Consider the following 9,359-nt stretch of genomic DNA (forward strand, 5'->3'; position numbering starts at 1 on the left):
TTATTTATGTTTTTACAAGATGATTTTACATCTGGCATTTCGTGGGGAGCGAATGTTTTTTTTAATTTATGGGCAATTTTGAGCTTGATATCCTGCAGTATCAGTAATTTCAAAATGACATGAAAGACTGAAACCTGGGTCGTAATTTAATAAACAACAATACAGTCAAATGGCAGTGTGTTCATTTAAAAACATTATTCTACACCCTGTCAGGCTTCGCAAGGCATGGAGTACGACGGTACTTGCAGGGAGCCTCTGATTTGAGTGAGTACTAGGGAAAAATGGTAGAAATCGCAACAGAAATAAGGGATTTAGAAACGAACGCTAAGAGATACATTCTGAAATTAGCACTGAACGTCATACTGTTAACCGAGGACAGCCTCCACATTCACAGGACAACACATAGAAATAGCATTAACCTATAATGTGAGAACATTTCTGAGAGACAATACTGAACCATGCGAACGAGGTTTAGGTGTCAAAAATGGAGGGGGGAGGGGGGGGCAGATTTCGGAGAACCTTACCGTTTGGCTGGCTCTTCCGCTCTCCGCAGTATCGCGAAATACCCGCGATCGCCAAACGACCGAAACGGCAATCGGAACCGACCATTATTACTACTGTCCGATGTAACGAGCCGTTAAAATTTCTGTAGCACGGCGGAGCATACCTATCAACAGGAGGCGGGCGAGATTGGAGCTGTTGGACTTCCCAGGAAGACGTCTGAAACTTAAGAAATCGGCGTTCTCTCCGGCTCTAGACGCAGACAGAATGGCGATGCGAGTGCTTCCTTTGAGCCTCCGGGGTCGCTGATTTATACTTTTTCCTACGCCTCTGACGTAGTTCCTCTGTAGGGAACAAGTGGACTGGTCTATGATAATTACATCAGTTTTACTCAATCTACTTCGGCCCTTTCACACAGGTCACTAGCTCTATTTTAGCTTCAGCAGATACAGGTCACTATGCACTGTTGTAACTGTAGCAGATGGGTTCTTAACAGCAGGTTGGTGCCCTGTGCCGCCCTGATTACTTCACATTTGTACACAGTGCCCGCCGGGCCTTACCTTCTAGCTTGCGAGCGGTGTTGTAACCTGCCTCGCAGAATCATTTGCAAAATATCAATCTCGCCCGCACCTGCCATCCCATCTGGCGATCGGTCCCTTAATTACTGCCTTCTAGCCATAGCTGCGCGAAATCTACAGGAATTCCCCAAATCTATGCCTGCACTTATTCGTGGCGTAATACTTACCTGAAGGATGGTCAGTGATGAAAACCAGCCGTAATAAATAAGTGTTACAATCGAATCCACCCGGAGGCTTAACGACGATGGTCGGTGTGTCAGCCAGTCTCGATGCTGTGATTAGGCGGTCTCCTACAACCCTCTAGGCCAGGGCTTCCCAACGTGTGGTCCGCGGACCTCTTATGGGTCCGCCGGCTCTTTCTAGGCGGTCCGCGGCCACCCTTCGCCAAATCGTGTAAAATAATGAGTAAAATTATTGAATAAAAATGTGAAAATCAAATTCATCACTATTTTTTTCGTGTGAAAAACGTGTTCTTTTACTTCAGTTCGTTTTCCCAAGCAGCCTTTGCGGTTACTAAGTGAGAACGCATACACAGTTTAGTGCCGGATAATGCGGCTTCTCTGTTCGACTGTTTCACAACAATAAGGGGGTCGTTTGTGCGCCGGCTCACGGGGGTAGATGCGCAGAAACCTTTTACGCATGCGCGGAGCGAGCTTTGTCGAGTAATCACAGCGCTCGCTGGCACGTATGTGTCTCCAGGCATCATTAAATGTTAAACTTGCTTTGTCAGTGCACTACCAATTTCATAAGTCGATTTTTGACCTTCAAGTTGTTTTCATTCATCTTTAAACCAAAGACTACTAATACTTCGGTGGGGGGGGGGGGGGGGGGACGAGAGGGGAGGGGTCATTGGGAAAATGGAACTTGCATTAAGAAGCTTTCAGTTCCCATGGGTTTCGCTCTGAAATTTAAAGTTACTGTGCTCTTGACTGACTAGGGTCCGCCATGGATTTTCGACTGAAGAAAGGGTCCACCAGCTGAAAAGGTTGGGAAGCCCTGCTCTAGGTCAATACCAGGCTGGTTACATAACTCCCTCCTCAGTCACACGTTCCGCAAACATTTAGAAAAGCTTTCTCTAATTGTCGGATGAATACCCTATACGTAGATAGTTGGGGTACACACGTTTCTTCCCCGACTGTGAGGGGGGGGGGGGGGGGAGTACAGGGGGAGAGCAACGGAGTCTTGACACGAAGAGTAGTAGACATTTTACGTCGATAGAGTAACCAAATTCCAGCTGTGAGGTTCCTGCCGCATTGCCTTAGCCTTCTTCATGTCGATGATGAACTGTTTCATCACTAGTACTATTTAATGATCGATAAAGTAAAGTTCATGGAGCACAATCGATTAATATACCTTTGTCGAAATGTGTTACTAAATCAAAGGCATAAGATCATGCCACGAGGTCAGAATAAAATTTCAACTTCCGCGAATGATTCAATATTGGCCGATTTTCCCAAGTGCGAATTATTGTTCAACATTCTTCCGACACGGGATCGAGTATTGTAGTACACTACTTCACTCTGAGACCGGATGTTCGCGACAGGTCACATCTCCAAGACTCCACAGTAACGATTGCCACGTTGGTGTGCGCCAGGAAACAAAGCACCGTAAAACTCGTTGTTGAGCGCAGGAGTGTTTAACGGTGCCTTGTCGGTCCTCACAGAGGTTGAAATTCTTCTCGTATTAATCAAGATGCAGCAACAGGACCTCCACACAGAGCAGCATGCCAAGTTCAGCGCCAATAGGCATTCACGCTGACACAAAGCAGGTTTTGATGATGCCAGTATGATGAACCAAAACTTTCTACGTCTTACTTGCGCCGCCTTATTACAACAAGTGATTTCACAGATGCCATTTCGATTCAAGAGATCTTTGTACGGTAATGGAACTGGAGGGGAAAAACACTAGATCACTGGAGAAGTTCCCACAAATGATGAAGGCTGTGGACAGTGGTCACTGGTGGATGTATGACACTGTGTGGGAATGACGACCACGTAAACATTGTTTCGTGCACAACAAGAACGACAAAATGCTGTTGTAAACCACAGGTTTTTAAAAAAAAATGGTTCAAATGGCTCTGAGCACTATGGGACTTAACATCTATGGTCATCAGTCCCCTAGAACTTAGAACTACTTAAACCTAACTAACCTAAGGACATCACACAACACCCAGTCATCACGAGGCAGAGAAAATCCCTGACCCCGCCGGGAATCGAACCCGGGAACCCGGGCGCGGGAAGCGAGAACGCTACCGCACGTCCACGAGCTGCGGACCACAGGGTTTTAAGAAGCATCCTGTCGAAGTAGAAATATTGGTATCTTTACTGACAGCAAGTGAATGACTGGATCTACATTGACAAGGCGGCACTGATTCGTGTGTGTAGTGTAATGCGGGAGGCATGCGTGCGTTATCAACTCTGAGGGTCATGGCACAGGTCAAGAGTACTTCTGTTTCATACAAATAACGGCAGTAAGCTGTGTGGGAGTGGCAGTCCCTCGGAAGTAAACATGCTTTAATAAAAAAGGGTGCAAAGGGAATTAGATTAGTCAATAAAAAACTGAAAGTAGTAGAAGAGTTTTGATATTTAGGCAGCATAAGAACATGACTGATGGAGTAAAGACGATATAAAATACAGACTGGCGCTAGCATGAAAAGCATATCGGTGAAAGTGAGATTCCTTACATCGAATATAAATTTAAGTGTTAGGATATAGTTATCAAATGTGTATGTATATAGCCTTGCCCAGAAGTGAAACGTATTTAATACTCATTTCAAACCAATATAAAATAGAGGCTTTTGAAATGTGGTGCTAGCGAAGAACCCTGAAGATTAGACTGGTTGACAGGACAATTAATGAGGAGGTACCGAACGGAACTGGGGAAAATAGAAATTTGTGGCACAGCTTGACTAGAAGAGATACGTTGATAGGTCACTTCATGAGCCATTAAGGAATACGTACTTTGTAATGGAAGGAAGAGTAAGGAAAAAATTGCAAAGAAAAACCAAAAGTTGACTGTAATTAGAAGGTAAATGTAGCCTGCAGTAGTTATGCATAAAACAAATCCTCTGAGGACCACAACATCCACTGTTATAGTGCCACTTATCCAACGGAAATGAGAGCACCACAAAAATAATGGGTCCACTGGAGCGGTGCAACACTGCCTCTATCACTCACTATCATGTGGTAGCCGTACCGCAAAAGTGCGTGAACGTACCAGAGCCGCTCATAGCCGGTCTAAGCTAGCTGTGTCATATCCATCGGCCTGCATACCTGGCTATAGGCAAAACTATGGCAACGTGTGGCTCTCGCGGAGGAGGGTCAGCAGAAAAATGAACGGCAGTGAGAACTGAGCCACCGCACAGTACAGATGCGTATTTAGAGTATCCGTTACTTCAATCCGCTTTCGACGTGGGTCGAGCATAACGCGGGCTCCCCACAGACGAGTATGGAAGTTTGTCTGGTTCTTTCCGCTAGTTTCCGCCTTCGCTTCGTCGCCTTCCGCGAAATACACGGCACCCAGCGATCGTGAGAAAAGGTTCGTTTCGTTTCGGACACTCGTCCTCTGTTTTCCCGCGCTCACGCGATCGGAAGAGCTCGTCACCGAGAAGTGTACACACTACGGGATCGGTGTTCGGTGGAACTGTTGTGCAACGATAATAATCTCGATCGGTGGTTAATGGACATTGCAATCTCATTTCATTTCATCACTTGTTCATTTACTCATTTAAAAAAGCGTCTTCAGGCCACGAGTGGACTACCGGGACCATTCGACCGCCGTGTCATCCTCAGAGGAGGATGCGGATAGGAGGGGCGTGGGGTCAGTACACCGCTCTCACGGTCATTACGATGGTATTCTTGACCGAAGCCGCAACTATTCGGTCGAGTACCTCCTCAATTGGCATCACGAGGCTGAGTGCACCCCGAAAAATGGCAACAGCGCATGGCGGCCTGGATGGTCACCCATCAAAGTGCCGACTACGCCCGACAGCGCTTAACTTCGGTGATCTCATGGGAACCGGTGTATCCACTGCGGCAAGGCCGTTGCCCTCATTTACTCATTTGGCAGAATAAATATGTTTTGGGCAAGCGTACACATCAATTCCTGTTGCCCCATCGTCACCATAGCCTACGTCCTGAACAAAGTGCGTGGGTGCGACAGTAAAGTCGGCTCACTACGCGACTGACATGTAAGCGGCGATACCCACACTCCGCCCGCTTCAATGCTCTCATTTCGGCAAGGAAGAGAATCGACAAGTTTCTCTGCATTCTCGCCCTGAGCACACAGCAGTGCCACCCCACGAATGGACAGTTTACCACCGCCTGTCAACTTGCACACATTCAGCATTCTCGTTGCTCTTGACTGCGTAGTATGGCACCATAGTCTTCTCACTCCATAGCTACAGGGAAATTTCTTCATTATCTCGAATGTGTGATTACCTATATGTATTGCCATAAAATTTTTGTAGTAAGAAGCAAATGAAGAAGCAGAAATCTCATGACTAGGCGGGCTGATGTGACCGACAGCTATTCTTATCCCTCGATAAAGATAAGAAGGACAGGCAGAACATAGCTGCAAATGTTTCCCGGCGCTTCGGTACTTCAGCAAAGGCATGGAACAACAACAACAACAACAACAACAAAAAGAAAAGTATTTCTTTTGTACATTGCCAAATAGACTATGTGTGGACTGACAATTTCCACGTGGGACATGTTCACTACTCTACATTGTCGGTATAATAGTGATTTTTATCCCTTTTTTGTTTTTAACATTTCCTTCTAGCAGCACGTTATCAATGTTTCTTGTTTTGGTGGATGCTTTGTTTGCGAAACTATTTCTCGATACTTTAACCGCTCTTTTAACTAACAACAATATTATCAGGCTTATTTTCATTCAGGGGAGAGGTGAGCGATAATAGTATTGAAAAAGTTTTGGTTAAAATTATCGATATATGATGTCTCATCAGAATAACGCCCGCAGCAAAGTAGTGCTTCAGGGAAATCAAAGAGGGTTTAATGCGGCTACTTTTGTTTCTAAATTCTACTACATAAACCATGCGTGGGTACTGTTAGTTCTCTTGTCTTGTTTCCTGTGCTCTGTATAAGTCTACGTAGCGGCGGCGTGCGATATAGTGAGCGTTTCCGTGTAATATACTACTAAAGCGATCAGGCAAATTTGTTGAACTGCAAGAAAATTGACTAGAGTTAATTTATTCCGGACAGACTATTGCCGCAAGGTCACGGACCAAGAATACCTGGGGAATTGTGTGCGCGAGAAAAGTAGCGCTCAGTATTAAGTTGTATTAAATGCCGGATAACTGATAAGATCTGTGGACTATACGAAGGACCGTTAAACTGAATTAAGAACGGAGCTAGACACTTAGCTTTGTGGAAATAGAAGCGTACTAAGTTTGAATGACTGTATCTAAGTATGGTAATGGACCATAGTCCTTGCTATAACATCTTTGAGTAACGAACCATAAAAATGACGGACATTTTAGTGCCACAATTGCTGAAAGTAACTGTACGATTAACCATCCTTTTCCCTCTATACAAAACGCGATCATTCATGATCATTTAATTATTGAATGTTGTGAATAAAAAATTAAAATGATTTCCATAATTACGTATGTATTAGTAAATAATAACTGGCATCCAAAGGCGTTATTAACTACTGTATTTTCCGTAACGCAGCAACAAATGAAGGGTGATCGACTAAGCAAAAAGCAAAAAATTTAGTCGCCGTTACAGTGAAGATGTTTGTGGCTGCTCCATCTGAGGTATAGACATAACGAACAGTCGGACATATGCTGTAGATAAATATATTACGTCAGAGAAGTCGACGACAGCAGATCGATACAGGGCGGCTATGCTACTCTAGTAAGAAACTATTCACTTTCAACCTCTATGTTCGTCGAATTATTGGTCCTACTGACCTGTTACTGTGATCGCTTGCAGACTCGCTAGCTGTGGGTTACAGCTTACGCGAGATACAGACTTGTACGAAGGCTGCATCTCCCCTTTCACTTAGTGGTCGTTCACAACAGTGCCGCCTCCACTAAGACTGTCCGCTTACCAACCACGCAGTCTGAGCAGATACGGGCCAACGGAAACAGCCGTCCAACTGGAACCATAGTATGAGATTTCCCCGGGAACAAGATGAGAACGTATTTCTGCGCGAGTGCTACGTTATTTTGAGCACGGTGTACCTAGAGATAACTGTCAGTAACTGCAGTTGCCATTCAGTAACACACGGTGACATTGGGCTCCGCACCTTCGTGCTGACTGAGTAAATTAATTTTGGTCAGATGATGGTTATGATGCCAGATACCTGTCACCACTACCAGAAATAAAATAACTTCCAATTTATACTGATACTATTTACATTAATTTTCCACCTAGCCTTCATACCTAAACGTGTCCATTCTGTTTATGTCATCACACCCTTAGCACTGTATTGAAACTAATGATCGAGCAGAACGCTGTTTTTACACACTTTTTGATATCTGTGTTGCAGCTTCCAAACATTTGACTGAGCGGAGGGCAAAATGAGTGTTACCACTTCGTGACAGCCTCCAGAATGGAAATCTCTTAGGAAGCCGGGAAGCAATGTGCTCGGGCGTTTTCCTTTCCTCCGGCAGGCAATGAGATGCAAGACTTCATTAAGAACTTCAGAGGGCCTTGCAGCTTGTGAGGAAAGCACGGCTTTAGGTCTCCGCCTGTTAAGTCTGCTCCGATCCACTTTCCTTGTAAAAGACTGCAGAGAGCCACTGCATATTTCAGGAGCTCGCCGAGAGCCTCTTACGAAGTATTCTAGCTTTGCCCTGAGGTAGCCTGCTAATCTCGGGTCACACCTCCGTAATGGTTTAAGTAAATGAAGAAGTCATGCATTTGCTGCTGCATCCAACGTCGGTATTCGAGAAAAGGCATATTCGTTGTTATCTTTATCGTGTACAGTCGCATGACCGTTTAACTAGGAGCTATACAATTTACTTCATTCCTTCTTCAGTACTGCATTGTTCTACAATATCACTGAGTCGCAGATAGAAACTGTCAAATCGTACAAATATCTCGACATAACTGTATGGAGCGATATGAAATGGAGTGATCACAGATGCTCAGTCGTAGGTATAGCAGGTGCCAGACTTTGATGGTACAACAGAAGGAAAATTCGGTGTATAAATGGGATTGCTTACAAAAGACTTGCGCAATGCGTTATACAATAATGCTGAATTGTGTGGGACCCATACCTAATAGGACAAAAATTGGATATTGAAAGTATACAAAAAAGAACATCATAAGGGGTAGCAGGTTTGTTTCAACCATGAGGGAGTGCCACGGAGACGCAGAAGAAAACGGAACTGGCCAAAGCCGAAAGATGAAAACTAAACTACACTCCTGGAAATTGAAATAAGAACACCGTGAATTCATTGTCCCAGGAAGGAGAAACTTTATTGACACATTCCTAGGGTCAGATACATCACATGATCACACTGACAGAACCACAGGCACACAGACACAGGCAACAGAGCATGCACAATGTCGGCACTAGTACAGTGTATATCCACCTCTCGCAGCAATGCAGGCTGCTATTCTCCCATGGAGACGATCGTAGAGATCCTGGATGTAGTCCTGTGGAACGGCTTGCCATGCCATTTCCACCTGGCGCCTCAGTTGGACCAGCGTTCGTGCTGGACGTGCAGACCGCGTGAGACGACGCTTCATCCAGTCCCAAAGATGCTCAATGGGGGACAGATCCGGAGATCTTGCTGGCCAGGGTAGTTGACTTACACCTTCTAGAGCACGTTGGGTGGCACGGGATACATGCGGACGTGCATTGTCCTGTTGGAACAGCAAGTTCCCTTGCCGGTCTAGGAATGGTAGAACGATGGGTTCGATGACGGTTTGGATGTACCGTGCACTATTCAGTGTCCCCTCGACGATCACCAGTGGTGTATGGCCAGTGTAGGAGATCGCTCCCCACACCATGATGCCGGGTGTTGGCCCTGTGTGCCTCAGTCGTATGCAGTCCTGATTGTGGCGCTCACCTGCACGGCGCCAAACACGCATACGACCATCATTGTCACCAAGGCAGAAGCGACTCTCATCGCTGAAGACGACACGTCTCCATTCGTCCCTCCATTCACCACTGGAGGCGGGCTGCACGATGTTGGGGCGTGAGCGGAAGACGGCCTAACGGTGTGCGGCACCGTAGCCCAGCTTCATAGAGACGGTTGCGAATGGTCCTCGCCGATACCCCAGGAGCAATAGTGTCCCTAAT

General features: G+C 45.7%; 1 pseudogene; it reads right to left on the reverse strand.

The window, feature by feature from the left end:
- Window positions 1-5,009: 5,009 nt before the first annotated feature.
- On the reverse strand, window positions 5,010-5,127 carry LOC124778837 (annotated as a pseudogene).
- Between the last annotated feature and the right edge of the window lie 4,232 nt (window positions 5,128-9,359).

Source organism: Schistocerca piceifrons, chromosome 2 (assembly GCF_021461385.2).
Source record: "Schistocerca piceifrons isolate TAMUIC-IGC-003096 chromosome 2, iqSchPice1.1, whole genome shotgun sequence".
In the NCBI taxonomy this organism is placed as follows: Eukaryota; Metazoa; Arthropoda; class Insecta; order Orthoptera; family Acrididae; genus Schistocerca; species Schistocerca piceifrons.